This window comes from Mobula hypostoma, chromosome X2 (genome assembly GCF_963921235.1).
Source record: "Mobula hypostoma chromosome X2, sMobHyp1.1, whole genome shotgun sequence".
Lineage (NCBI taxonomy): Eukaryota > Metazoa > Chordata > Chondrichthyes > Myliobatiformes > Myliobatidae > Mobula > Mobula hypostoma.
In genome coordinates this window covers 36,757,800-36,772,224 of record NC_086129.1, presented here as the reverse complement: position 1 = coordinate 36,772,224, position 14,425 = coordinate 36,757,800, and the positions used below count along the sequence as shown (strand labels likewise).

At 43.1% G+C, this 14,425-nt stretch overlaps 1 protein-coding gene across 3 annotated transcripts in view; it reads right to left on the bottom strand.

The window, feature by feature from the left end:
- The window catches only part of mcamb (melanoma cell adhesion molecule b), a 133,246-nt gene that overhangs the window by 46,787 nt on the left and 72,034 nt on the right, over window positions 1-14,425 (bottom strand). The gene's annotated exons all lie outside the window — the stretch shown is intronic.

Sequence of the window (14,425 nt, the reverse complement as noted above, 5' to 3'; positions counted from 1 at the left end):
GTAATAACCAATTCTTGTTTTTGAATAGCTCGCAGACAGGAAGGGTTGATTCACAGAAAAGGAATATCAAAAAGACTGCAGATGCTGGAACCTGAAATAAAACCAGAAAGTACTGGAAACACTCATCTGGTCGGGCAGTATCTGTGGAAAGAGAAGCGGAGCTGACAATGATTCATATCAGAGATCCTTCATCAGAATAATAGGAATGTGTTGGTTAGAAACTGGTCACCTGGTATGGGATAACCAAAAGAATCACAGACACCTCCTGGGCTATTGATACAGGAGTGAATTATTCAGTTCTGTTCAGTTCTTTAATACAAACTGTAGCACACTTGTGCACTGTAAGTCATTGAGTAAATATACTGGGTTTTGTATGGTAGCAATTTTCTTATTAAATAGCAGGAACAGAAACCAACTGCTGTTAGAATGAAGTGATTTAATAGAGCAGCCAGCTCATGTTGGTTTAATAAGGCATCAGTGCCAAACTACTGAGTACACACCACCAGCTACCATTTGATAATCAGGTGTTACAACTCACACTAATTATAAACCACCCCTAATCTCAGCCTCTTCCTCTTCTCACCAAAAACTCAAAACTCACTCGAAAGCTGTTCTCCGTTCCTTGTGTCACATCGTGTTACTTTGCAGCTCCTTCACTCCTCTCATCAATCTCCACACAGGTGGCATGTTACAACTGTGTTATATTTGGTAACTGCACCATACCTTAATAGATAAGCCTGACAAAGCTTCCTCTATCTGTAAACAAACGTCGTAATGATGTTAATCACACTAAAACCCATGTAGTTCATTATAATATTTACAATTACACTTTATTTATTTTATTTAGAGATACTACACAGAACAGGCCCTTTGGCCCAACGAGCCACAACACCCAGCAACCCATTGATGAACCCTAGCCTAATCACAGGTCAATTTACAATGACCTATTAACCTGTATGCTTTTGGACTGAGGGAGGACCCTCACATTCCATCCATGGCGAGGATGTCAAGCCTCCTTTCAGATTACTTTGGAATTAAACTCCGAACTCCAACAGTGTTGGTTCGTGCAACGCTATTACAGCTTGGGGCTGTAATCATGAAATGAACATTTCATGATTTTTTAAAATAAATTAATGATCCCTCACGAGGAGGACGTACAGACTCCTTACAGATGGCACCAGAATTAAACTCTGAACTCCAGAAGGCCCCAGGCTGTAATTGCACTGCGCCAAATATCATGCTGTCGCAATGATGACATTAACGGACCGCTCCTTACACTCGCTCTGATGTCCTTAGGCATAATTTGAAAAATCACAAAAAGGCAGATGCGGGAAATCTGAAATATATCAGAAATAAATGGCATTTTCTGTTTTTAATTAACAATTTATCCATTTGTTTACTGCTGAGTTCAGCCACTAATTGACACCTCATCTAACCTGGTATCCTACTCAGAGCTGTGGAAGAAAACACAGCCTGAAGGAATGATGTGTGTAGTTGGCAGCTAGGAGCACAAATCCATCTCTGTAGATTATCTGTGTTTCTCGTTGTTGTGATTTCATAGCTCTAATGGGCCAAATATCTTGTTTTTAATTGCTGTGAAGTTCATGTTGGGCAAAAATGGAAGCAGCATTCCCAGTACTCAGTGCTGATTTCAGTCCATTAAGAAGTATCATTTGGGTACAGAATTTTAAACTCCAATTGCCTTTAATAAAAAAGATGGAGAAAGATAAATAAATTGTAAAATCTCAGACAATGTGGAGAGGAAAATAACATGACAACAACTTTTCCCTCAATGTCAGCAAAACAAAAGAGCGGACCATTGACTTCAGGAAGGGGGTGGTCCACATGCTCCTGTTTACGTCAATGGTGTTGAGGTCAAAAAGGATGAGAGCTCTGTACATCACCAGTAGCTGCCCTAGTCCAACCACACAGACACCTCACCAAGAAAGCTCACTAATGCCTCTACTTCCTCAGGAGGCTAAAGAAATTTGACATCACAAGCAGGAGAAAATCTGCAGAAGCCTGAGATCCAAGCAACACACACAAAATGCTGGAGGGACTCCGCAGGCCAGGCAGCATCTGTGGAAAAGAGTACAGTTGACGTTTCGGGCGAGACCTTTCATCCTGACAGCCTGGCCCACTGAGTTCCTCCAGCATTTGGTGTGTCATACAGAATTTGGCATGTCCCCTTTGACCTTCACCAATTTTTATTGTTGCACCAAGACAACATCCTACAGGGACAAATAACAACCTGGTATGGCAAATGTTCTGTACACGACTAAAAGAAATGACAAGAACGTTATGAACACAGCTCAGCACATCACGGAAACCCGCCTCCCTTCCATGGACTCAGTGTAAACTTCTTGCTGCATCAGTAAACAGCATAATCAAAGACCCCACCCACTCCAGGCACTCTCTCTTCTCCCTTCTTCCATCGGGCAGAAGATGCAAAATGCCTGAAAGCACCAGGCTCAAGGACAGCCTCTACCCCACTGTCATCAGACTCTTAAGTGGATCTCTTGTATGATAGGATAGACTCTTGACCTCCCAATCTACCTCTCACACCTTATTGTCTATCAGCATTTCACTTTCTTTGTAGCTGTCACACTTTATTCTGCATTCTGTTATTGTTTTACCTTGTACTACCTCAATGCACTATGTAATGATTTGATCTATATGAACAGACAAGCTTTTCACTGTATCTTGGTACATGTGGAAATAATAAAGCAGTTCCAATTCCAGATAACAACACCTGCAGACAGAAGCAGACTGATCACTCCATGCTGACGTATGCCACAAGGTCAGGCTGACAACAACATTAGCAGACAACTGGCATTAGTACTGACAGGCTCTCACGCGGGGGCAGATGACATAGGCTGCAGCAGGAGAAAGTAGCACTTAATTTTGAAATAAAAGAAAGAAATTATGTGCATTTATATGTCCATTTAAAGCCTTGGAAATCCCAAAGCAGCTCCAGCTCCTTAAGGAGCTTTGAAGCAACAAAAATCGAGCTGCTGGAGGAATTCAGCAGATCAGGTAGCAGGGAAATGGACAGTCAGTGTTTCGGATCGAGACACTTCATCTGGACCAGACTCCAGCGTCTACAGTCTCTTGTGTCTACAAGGAAATTGATCATTGCTTTTTCGTGAGTCATTTGTGAGGAAACAACTCATTTCACTGTATGTGATAAATAAATCTGAATCGGAATTATTTTGTTTTCAGCAAGCTCCCAACCACAGGGATACTGGTCCAATAATCTGTTTTAGTGATGGTAAAGATCTCCACTGTTCTTTTTCAGAATTAAGGAAATGGCAGGCTTTAGGTCTGGCTGGGAGCAGCCAGGCATTGGTGTAACACTTCTAATAGTGCAAGTGACCCTCAGTACTGAACACCAGAGAGTGAAATCAACTTGTTTTATTTCTCAAGCAGATAAAGAAGCACGTTAGTCACTCAGTGCTCTCCAATCTTTTAGTTTGTAAATTATTTTAAGTCACTAAACAGATTTAAAGAAAGGAAGGGTTGGACAGAAATGAAAATTTAGAGAAGATTAAATCAATTATCTAGATGGAGTTGGAGTTGGGTTGCTAAGCTAATCACAGATGCACATACGTACATAGATGGACACACACACACACACACACACACACACACACACAACCAATCTGCACTGCTGAATCCAGATGTTAGCAATTAAGGACATTTGGTACCAGTTGTAGGAATGCATGCCTGACTCCCCCTCTCCCAAAGCTGTTCTCCATTTGGGGCTTGACAGGAGTTTCTAAGTGAGTTTCACAGTCTGTCTAGAAAAAAAATTAGTCTTCACATATTTGGCAGTAAGCTCTCAATAGCTGCATTCATGCTGTTTGTCCTCACTGGCTGGCAATCATCTGACCCACTTGCAGCATCAAACTTGTGTAAGTCGGTGTTCAGGTTAAAATTAGGCATTGGCAAAGGGATCTGTTAACCTCTTCACTATCCAAAACCTACAGGATAAAGTTAATGTGTAACCAGTAATGAAACATTCCCCATACAATGAGAAGTCTTTATAATACTGAAACACAAACACGAGAAAATCTGCTAATGCTGGAAGTCCAAAGCAACACACACAAAATGCTGGAGGAACTTAGTAGACCGGGCAGTATCTGTAGAAAAGAGTAAACTGTCAACATTTTGGACCGAGATCCGTAATCAGGACTGGAAAGGAGGGGGAGAAGTCAGAGTAAGAAGGTGGGGGAGGGAAGGAAAAAGTACAAGGTGGTAGGTGATAGGTGGAACCGGGGGAGGGCGAGAGATGAAGTAAAGAGCTGGGAAGTTGATTGGTGAAAGAGATAAAGGGCTGGAGAAGGGGGAATCTGATAGGAGAGGACAGAAAGCCATGGAAGAAAGGGAAGGTGGAGGAGCACCAGAGGGAGGTGATGAGTAGGTAAGGAGATAAGGTGAGAGAGGAAACAGGAATGGGGAATGGTGAAGGGGGAGCGGGGGCAACTACTTAAAGTCCAAGAAATCGCTGCCCCTGCCATCAAGTTGGAGGCTACCCAGACGGAATATAAGACGTTGCTCCTCCAGCCTGAGTGTGGAAGTATTATAAGTAGGCTGTGGGAACATTTCAGTGATGGGGCAAGTGAAGTTGAAAGGTTACCACAATCTATCGATTCACTTTCAAGGACTCTTTATCTCATGTTCTCAATATTTATTATTTATTTATTACTATTATTTCTTACTTGCAATATATAATATCAAAAACTGTAAATTATAATAAGATGTATTATCTAAAAGGAAGAAAATAAACTAATTAAGTAGTGAAAAAAGGGCAAAATTAGTGATGTAGTGTTCATCGTTTGGTTCATTGTTTGTTCAGAAATCTGATGGCAGAGGGGCAGAAGCTGTTCCTGAAACATTGAGTGTGTGCCTTCAGGCTCCTGTACCTCCTTCTTGATGGTAGCAATGAGAAAACAGCATGCCATGGGTGATGGGGATCTTAAAGATGGATGCCACCTTTTCGAGGCATCACCTTTTGAAGGTGTCCTCGGCGCTGGGGAGGCTGGTGCCCATGATGGAGCTGAGTTTACAACTTTCTGCGGCCTTTTCCGATCTGCATCATTGTTTCAGAACAGACCCATTCACTGAGGTTTTTTTTCCACTGAGGCTGGGTGAGACTAGAACTAGAGGTTATGGGATCAGGGGGAAAGGGGAAATGTTTAAGGGGAATATGAGAGGGAACTTCTTCACTCATAGTGTGGCGAGAATATGGAAGAGCTTTCAGCGGAAGTGCGTGTTTGTTTCAACATCTAAGAGAAGTTTAGATAGGTTCCTGGATGGGAGGCGTATGGAGGGTTATGGTCCAGGTGCAAGTCGATGGGACTCGGCAGAATAATAGTTCAACATGGACTAGATGGGCCAAAGGGCCTGTTTCTGTGCTGTAGTACTCTATGACTCTATGACATCCAATTGATAAAAATCAGGAGCAGAACCCAGGCTGGTCAGAAATGTGGAGAGTGGGTCAACAGCTGCGCAAGTTGAATGCAGCTAACTCGCAGACCATACCTTCACTAACTCTCCTGATGGCTCAACACTGTTTCAATGTCAGGCTGGAAGATGAACACCCAGGCTTCACACTCCATGCACATTAGAGTGCACTGTAATGAAAGCGTTGGAAGACAGACTCAGCCCCTGAACAATTGGTTCAAGATGCATTCGATGTGGAAGTCTAAGAAATAAGGTGGATGACCTGTTGCACTATTACAGATTGCCAGTATGATATTGTGGCCATCACTGAATCGTGGCTGAAGGGAAGTCAGTGGAAAGATGTGACATAGGATCAGAGGATGTTGAATCCTTGTGGGTTGAGTTAAGAAACTACAAGGGTAAACGGACCCTGATGGCACTTATATGCAGGCCTCCCAACAGCAGCTGGGATGTGGACCACAGATTACAATGGGAAATAGAAAAGGCGAGTCAAACGGCAATATTATGGTAGTCGTGGGAGATTTTAACATGCAGGTTAATTGGAAAAATCAGGTTGGTAAAGGATCTCAAGAGAATGAGTTTGTTGAATGCCTAAGAGATGGCTTTTCAGAGCAGTTTGTCGCTGAGCCTACTAAAGGATCAGCTACACTGGATTGGGTGTTATGTACTGAACCAGAGGCGATTAGGCAGCTTAAGTAAAGGAACCCTTAGGAGCCAGTGATCACGATATGATTGAGTTCAACATGAAATTTGATAGGGAGAAAGTAAAATCTGACATAACAGTATTTCAGTGGAAATTACTGTGGTATGAAAGGGGAGTAAATTGGAAGGAGCTGCCGGCAGGGATGTCAGCAGAGCAGCGTGTGATTCTGGAAAAATATGGAAAGTGCAGGACATGTGTATTCCAAAAGTGAAGAAATACTCAAATAGCAAAATAGTACCACCGTGGCTGACAAGAGAAGTCAAAGCTAAAGTAAAAACAAAAGAGAGGGTACATGACAAAACAAAATTAATGTGAAGATAGAGGATTGGGAAGTTTTTAAAAACCTACAGAGAGCAACTAAAAGAATGATGAAATATGAACGCAAACTAGCAAATAATATCAAAGTGGAGCGTAAAAGCTTTTTCAAGTTTGTAAAACAAAAGAGAGATGAAAGTGGATAGAGGACCACTAGAAAATGAGGCAGGAGAAATTATAACAGGGGACAAGGAGATGGCAGATGAATTAAATGAGTATTTTGCATCAGTCTTCACTGTGGAAGACACTAGCAGTGTGCCAGATGTTGTAGTGTGTGAGGGAAGAGAAGTGGGTGCAGTTACTATGACAAGGGAGAAGGTGCTCGAAAAGCTGAAGGACCTAAAAGTACATAAGTCACACGGACCAGATGAACTGCACCCTAGGGTTCTGAAAGAGGTAGTGTTGGAGATTGTGGCAGCATTAGAAATGATCTTTCTAAAATCATTGGACTCTGGCATGGTGCCAAAGGACTAGAAAATTGCAAATGTCACTCCACTCTTTAAGAAAGGAGGAAGACAGCAGGAAGGAAATTATAGACCAGCTAGCCTGACCTCAGTGGTTGGGAACATGTTAGAGTTAATTGTTAAGGATGAGGTTATGGAGTACTTGGTGACACAGGACAAGGTAGGACAATGTCAGCATGGTTTCCTTCAGAGAAAATACTGCCTGACAAACCTGTTGGAATTCTTTGAGAAGATTACAAGATAGATAAAGGGGATGCAGTAGATGCTGTATATTTAAACTTTCAGAAGGCCTTTAACAAGGTTCCACACATGAGGCTGCTTACCAAGTTAAGAGCCCATGGTATTACAGGAAAGTTACTAAGATGGTTAGAGCATTGACTGATTGGAAAAAGGCAGCGAGTGGGAATAAAAGGATCCTTGTCTAGTTGGCTGCCAGTGAGTGGTGTTCTGCAGGGGTCAGTGTTGGGACCACTTCTTTTTATGCTGTATATAAATGATTTAGATGATGGAATAGATGGCTTTGTTGCCCAGTTTGCAGATGATACAAAGATCAGTGGAGGTGCAGGTAGTGTTGAGGAAACAGGTAGGATGTAGAAGAATGGGCAAGAAAGCGGCAAATGAAATATAATGTTGGAAAATGCATGGTCATGCACTTTGGTAGTAGAAATAAGTGGACTATTTTCTGAACGGGGAGAAAATCCAAAAAGCTGAGATGCAAAGGGACTTGGGAGTCCTTGTGCAGAACACCCTAAAGGTTACCTTACCGGTTGAGTCAGTGGTGAGGAAGGCAAATGCAATGTTAGCATTCATTTCAAGAGGTCTAGAATACAAGAGCAAGGATGAGATGCTGAGGCTTTATAAGGCACTGGTGAGGCCTCACTTCGAGTATTGTGAACAGTTTTTGGCCCCTCATCTTAGAAAAGATGTGCTGACATGGAGAGGGTGCAGAGGAGGTTCACAAGGATGATTCTAGGAATGAAAGGGTTATCATACGAGGAACATTTGATGGCTCTGGGTCTGTACTTGCTGGAATTCAGAAGGATGAAGGGGGATCTCATTGAAACCTTTCAAATGTTGAAAGGACTAGACAGAGTAGATGTGGAAAGGATGTTTCCCATAGTGGAAGAATCTTGGACAAGAGGGCACAGCCTCAGGATGGAGGGGCGTCCATTCAATACAGAGATGCAGAGAAACTTCTTTAGCCAGAATTTGTGGATTTGTGGAATTTGTTGCCATGTGCAGTTGTGGAGGCCAGGTCGCTGGGTGTATTTAAGGCAGAGATTGATAGGTTCTTGATTGGACATGGCATCAAAGGTTATGGGGAGAAGGCCGGGAAATGGGGTTGAGGAGGAGGAAAAAGGGATCAGCCATGATTGAACGGCGAAGCAGACTCGATGGGCCAGATGGCCTAATTCTACTCCTATGTCTTATGGTCTTATGGAAGCAAGCTTCATCCAGTACTTCCAAATGGCTTATATGGCAGGTGCTGTAGTCTGCAGTGGGCCTTAATATCTGACCCAGGATCCCAGGCTTTCAGAAGAAACAATCCATCTGGGTATATTTGTTATAAGAGCAGGTTTATTCTCCCATTGTCACCACCTACTCTCTCTTCAAGTTGAAAGGTAGCTGGACCTGCCAAGTCGCTCACCAATTGCAAAGGTGGTGACCTTCTGTCTGTCTGTTCTCTCACTGGGCCACTGGCTGAGGAATACCCAGCCCTTTCAACCAGTGGGTGACCTTCACCACTCTGCTATTTCAACAAACTCATGAGAGGGAAATGAGTCAGCAAGGACCTTCTGGCATTAAGATAGTTAGTCCAAATTTCTGTCTGTTTTAGTGGAGATAAAACTGGATAGGATGCTTAAATGTGTTCACTGAGATCATCCAGTATTAGAAGCACAGAAATATTTTTAAAAGATGCTGTGCGTCAGTCTGCATGCAATGTAGGAAAATGTTTCATTTACTGTAGGGGATAATAAAGGCACATAGACACGACTAGGGAGGGGTAGTTTCCAGGGAGTTAATTGGGCATGGGCAAAGAGAGGTGTAGGGGTTTAGCAGAAAACCAGGTCAGCATGGACTAGATGGGCTGAAGGGCCTGTTTCTGTACTGTAGTGCTCTATGACTCTTGACTCAACTCTCACACAAAGTAGAGGCACAGTGCATAAAATGTCCACTTCACCACTAACAGCAAGACTGAAAATATCCAGCGTGGGTTTATGGGACGAAGGGTTGCGTATACTCCCAGCTTAGTGTCACCACTGAGCTGGCATTGTGTTCGCTTGTTTGATTAATTGCACCCTGTTGGGACTTAAATCTGCAGATCCAGCAGAAGTGTACACAGAAATATATACTTGACATGTTGTATAATCTGTGTGTTTCTGGCATTGGGCTAACTGAGGCTTGCTGAACACCACACCAGGGTTCCCAAATACAGTCCTTGTTCATGCTCTTACTGACACGAATTCCATTCAAGGGAGTATTTATAGCCTGTATAGAATTCTAAAAACTGTCCTCAAACTTGTGAGAAATAATTCAAATAAATTTAATATTTCATACCATCAGCTGTCAACATCCAGAATCAATTCTGGTAAAGTTAAGCCTGGCAGTCTCCTCTCACCATACTACAGACAAACCCAGCAAAGCAGGGCAGAGCAGAGTAAGCAAGGCTCAAGTGGTCACTGACAGACTGTATTTAGTGATCAGATGCCCATGTTATTGCTCTGTGACTCAACAGTGATCACAGCAATATACACCGCCTTAAGCACTGGTGTTTCAATAGTCTCTGTCTCACGGCTTCCATCCTGACCTCTAATGCTGTCCGTGTGGAGTTTGCAGGATCTCCCTGTGACTGTGCGAGATTCCTCCAGGTGCTCTGGTCTCCTCCCACATCCCAAAGACATCCTGGTTGGTTAATCAACCAGAACTAGAATCAGGATCAGATTTAATATCACCGGTATATGTTGTGAAATTTGCTGTTTTGCAGCAGCAGTATATTGCAATACAAAGTAATTAAAACATTACAATAAGTAAGCTAGTGTTGAAATTGCGGGGGCCCTGGCAGAAATATTTAAAATGTCGCTGTCTACAGGTGAAGTGCCGGAGGATTGGAGAATGGCTCATGTTGTTCCGTTGTTTAAAAAAGGATCGAAAAGTAACCCGGGAAATTATAGGCCGGTGAGTTTAACGTCAGTAGTAGGTAAGTTATTGGAGGGAGTACTAAGAGACAGAATCTACAAGCATTTGGATAGACAGGGACTTATTAGGGAGAGTCAATATGGCTTTGTGCGTGGGAGGTCATGTTTGACCAATCTGTTGGAGTTTTTCGAGGAGGTTACCAGGAAAGTGGATGAAGGGAAGGCAGTGGATATTGTCTACGTGGACTTCAGTAAGGCCTTTGACAAGGTCCCGCATGGGAGGTTAGTTAGGAAAATTCAGTCGCTAGGTATACATGGAGAGGTGGTAAATTGGATTAGACATTGGCTCGAAGGAAGAAGCCAGAGAGTGGTGGTAGAGAATTGCTTCTCTGAGTGGAGGCCTGTGACTAGTGGTGTGCCACAGGGATCAATGCTGGGTCCATTGTTATTTGTCATCTATATCAATGATCTGGATGATAATGTGGTAAATTGGATCAGCAAGTTTGCTGATGATACAAAGATTGGAGGTGTAGTAGACAGTGAGGAAGGTTTTCAGAGCCTACAGAGGGACTTGGACCATCTGAAAAAATGGGCTGAAAAATGGCAGATGGAATTTAATACTGACAAGTGTGAGGTATTGCACGTTGGAAGGACAAACCAAGGTAGAACATACAGGTTTAATGGTAAGGCACTGAGGAGTGCAGTGGAACAGAGGGATCTGGGAATACAGATACAAAATTCCCTAAAAGTGTCGTCACAGGTAGATAGGGTCGTAAAGAGAGCTTTTGGTACATTGGCCTTTATTAATCAAAGTATTGAGTATAAGAGCTGGAATGTTATGATGAGGTTGTATAAGGCATTGGTGAGGCCGAATCTGGAGTATTGTGTTCAGTTTTGGTCACCAAATTACAGGAAGGATATAAATAAGGTTGAAAGAGTGCAGAGAAGGTTTACAAGGATGTTGCCGGGACTTGAGAAACTCAGTTACAGAGAAAGGTTGAATAGGTTAGGACTTTATTCCCTGGAGTGTAGAAGAATGAGGGGAGATTTGATAGAGGTATATAAAATTATGATGGGTATAGATAGAGTGAATGCAAGCAGGCTTTTTCCACTGAGGCAAGGGGAGAAAAAAACCACAGGACATGGGTTCAGGGTGAGGGGGGGAAAGTTTAAAGAGAACATTAGGGGAGGCTTCTTCACACAGAGAGTGGTGGGAGTATGGAATGAGCTGCCAGACGAGGTGGTAAATGCGGGTTCTTTTTTAACATTTAAGAATAAATTGGACAGATACATGGATGGGAGGTGTATGGAGGGATATGGTCCGTGTGCAGGTCAGTGGGACTAGGCAGAAAATGGTTCGGCACAGCCAAGAAGGGCCAAAGGGCCTGTTTCTGTGCTGTAGTTTCTATGGTTCTATGGTTCTATATATGTATTAAAAAATTAAATTAAATAAGTAGTGCAAAAAGAGAGGGAAAAGTGAGGTAGTATTCATGGGCTCATTGTCCATTCAGAAATCTGATGGCGGAGGGGAGGAAGCTGTTCCTAAAACATTGAGTGTGTTTTCAGGCTCCTGTATCTCCTCCTTGATGGTAGCAAAGAGAAGAGGACAGGTCCTGGGTGATGAGGTTCCTTAATGATAGATGCTGCCTTCTTGAGGTATCACCTTTTGAAGATGTCCTGGATACTGAGGAGGCTGGTGCCCATGATGGGGCTGGCTGAGTTTACAACTCTCTACAGCTATTTGCGATCCTGTGCAGTGGTCCCTCCATAGCAGACGGTGACGCAAAGTAAATTGCCTCTAGTGTTTAGGTGAGCGGTAGAATCTGGAGGAGATGGGGAAGAGTACGTGAGTTCAAATGGGTGTTTGATGGTCAGTAAAGACATAGTGGACAAAGGGCCTATTTCTGTGCAAAATAATTCTATAGAAAAATATTCCAAAACAGAAAGGCAAAAAGCCCAGCACAATCAGAAAATCAGAAGCAGATACTTTGTTCCTCGCAGTGACCCTGAAACTGCGGATCAACAGAAGGGGTCATTGAGAACTTAGTTTAATGATCCCAAACCAGAATCAAACAGGAAATTGGGGGGCCTTGGGAGTGATATTGCTGGCTATTATACAGTAAGATTAGAACTGTGACTTGTTTTACTAACATAGAAAGTTAGTAAAAATAAGATGTACATTAATTACACTGTAAAGCTGCCTCCCAGATCAGCTGTTGATGCTTTCATTAGGTGTTTGAACCACAAGCACAAACCCTAAGCTGTTCCTGGCAAGATCAGAGGCCCACAGTACCAGTAGCCAGAAGAAGAGGCTGCAGATGCTGGAATCTGAAGCAACAAAAATCTGCTAGAGGAACTCAGCATCTGTGGGAGGAAAGGAATTATTGGCATTTTGTGTCAAAATGATCAGAAATGGTTTGACCTGAAACACTGACAATCCCTTTCCTTCCACTGGCACTGCTGTCGGCTGAGTTTCTCCAGCAGAAAGTCTGACACACTACTTGCATACTGACAGCAGGGCCATAGTGGAAATCACGGCAAGGCAGGTGAGCCCTGGGTAACTTTGGGAATGTCACTTATTTGTGGAATCCTATGGGCCTAAAGTAGAAAGAAAAAGTGCTTCTTCCCCCACCCTGCCCCAACAGGGCCAGGAAATTGCTGGAAACATATCCCCTCCCCTTCGAAGATTCAGCTTTATCCATCTAGTTCAAGAGTTGGTGCCCATCTCAGACAAAAGAAAATTTTAGAAGGCAGGGGTGGACAGGATAAAAACTCTTTAAACTAACTCCTTGAAACTGCAGTTAGTGTCAGGGAGAGACCTGTCTAGGATGGTCAGTGGTACTCACTCCGAGGTCTTGGACCTGATTTGGGAGAGATCCAAGCAGCAGGACCCAATGCCAGGGAATTTTGTGCTTCCATTTTGGCCGCAGCCTCCAGTTGCCATGTTGTGCCATTTTCTAGGGTACTGAGCGATGACATCAAAAATCATGGCTAGCCTGGGGATTCTGGGCACGGACACAACAAACTTGGTTGTCTCCATGGAAAAATAGGCATTCTGTATCATTTGTATGGAACAAACAACATTCCTATCAAATATGGAATGTCCTGCATAATACAGGACTGTTGTTAACCTGAAAAGGGCCCTTGATTCCTAAAATTCCCCATGATGTGTCCCCGTATCACCTCAGGGTTTGTTATCCTAGCTGCTGCAATGAAATGGTGGAAAGCAATGGTTCTTTTCCTGTTTAGAGCTTGTTATTCAAGAAAACACTAGATATTGGAAAGTATATCTGTGATTTACCCTTTGCCCCCAGTTGGGATTTGTTTCCCTCTGCCCTCTGAAGCAATTTGCCCTCATCACATTCTTAGTTAAAATTCACCCCAGAACATCAGTGCACACTCATCACCGTGAAACATCTCGTCCATGGCAGAAAATTTAAATCACACCCTTCATGACTTGGGGTGGCTAAAAGCCTTTGACAGCGAGTGAAGTGATGTCACTACCATGATGCAGAAAATTATTGTAATAAAACAAGCATTTTATTAAAAGTGTTAATGATGTGGGAGAAGGGACCAGATATGGGCATGTGCCTGGTGGTCAGTTGGCAATACTGAGTTACAAATATTCATAAAATAATGAAATTATTGCAACTAATTTAATCATTCTCTCAATGAACAGTTTAGGACAGGAGTTAGTACAATATATTCTGAACCTTTCTTCATCATGCTCACCCCTCCTTCTCTGGAAGGGAAATTGTTTTCAGCTGCACATAAACAAGGGCGGATTGTAGTCATGGAGTGTGGACAGCTATTGATATGAATGCATTATTCAGTTAATTAGCACATGAAGTGAACAGTCTGTCAAACAAGATCTGATCTGCTACTTCCCAGATTTTTTAAAAATCATTTGCCCAAGTGCAAGTTTATTTCCGCAGCTCTTCCTGAGTTCCGTAAGTGTGGTCACAAGCATGCCTGCATCTCGCTCAATGGCTGTTCGTTCTTCTCCCCAGGCAGTGGCCTTCCCTTCCCATCCACCACTGGCTTCCTGCCCCTTCGCGAGCAGGTCCACTGTCTGCTCCAGTGTGACGACGAAAAAGCCACAAGAAAGCAGCATTCCCCATCATCCAGGCTGTGCTCTCTTCTCTCTACTACCATCAGGCAAGAGGTACAGAAGCCTTAGGTCCCACAACACCAGGCTCAAGAACAGTTATTGCCTTACAATCATCAGGCTCCAGAACCAGTGTGGATAACTTCACACACCTCAACACTGAACTGATTCTACAACCTATGGACTCATTTTCAAGGACTCTCCAACTCATATTCCCAGTATTATTTATTTA